Below are 953 nucleotides of genomic sequence, written 5' to 3'. Positions count from 1 at the left end.
ATGACTTCTTGCAACAAAAAATATATATTTTATCCATTTTGCTTCAAAAGGACAAGTGTGAATCTTCTTTTTTTCTCATACTTGTTTGTATTTACTAAAGGTCTCTAGATATAGCTAACAAAATTTAGCATCTTGACACGTTTCCATCAAATGTCTAGAGCTCCATATGTGGCAGGCATATAGTCCAAATTCTAAAGTAAAGCTTTAGATAATTTCACCAGTTGCTTCGCAATAATTGCAACTTCTTAACACAGAATAGCATAACTCTCATAATTCTCCCTAATTTAGTTCAGCCAATTCCACAATTTATAGTATAACAATTGAAAATGCCATGCCTAGTAGCAAGTTCTATTTTAGTGAAAGGCTTTTGACCTTCTGATGACAACACACAACCTTCTAATTTCTAAAATAACTATTTGACAATATGTACATGTAATGGAATTCAACTTGTACCCCTTAAATCTATTTAAATTCAAAAAAAGAAAAAAATTAGTAAACAAATCACTATAAGCAAAGAAAAAAAAGAGTAAAAGGGTTACGAGAGAAAAGACATGGTTACATTTCTTTGGTATTTCTAAAGGCTCAGCCCCAAACAATAGCACTAGGGTGTTCTTTACACTTTCTATTTCTCTTCTCTAATGATCTTTGTTTCTTTCTGAAGTTTGGTTTTACTCTATTATGATACAGACTTACTCTCCACTTATCAACAAAACTGTCACATTCTTATTTCAATTTTAAAAGCAAGTGAGAACTATATTTCCACCTTCGATAAGTAAATATCAGAAAAGTGCTCTGTTTGACTTCAATTAGATTATGTTCCCATCATTTAAATCAATCACTATGTTTAAGGTGGTACAGTATACTATGATTGCCACATTCCTAAGCCTCAAGAACCAGGAAACCATAATTAGCTGCCCAATCAGAACATAGAATGAATAATGAGTTTCCCAAAA

This window comes from Propithecus coquereli, unplaced genomic scaffold, assembly GCF_000956105.1.
Source record: "Propithecus coquereli isolate 6110/MARCELLA unplaced genomic scaffold, Pcoq_1.0 Scaffold190, whole genome shotgun sequence".
Classification (NCBI taxonomy): Eukaryota; Metazoa; Chordata; class Mammalia; order Primates; family Indriidae; genus Propithecus; species Propithecus coquereli.
Note: the sequence above shows the minus strand (reverse complement) of the source record.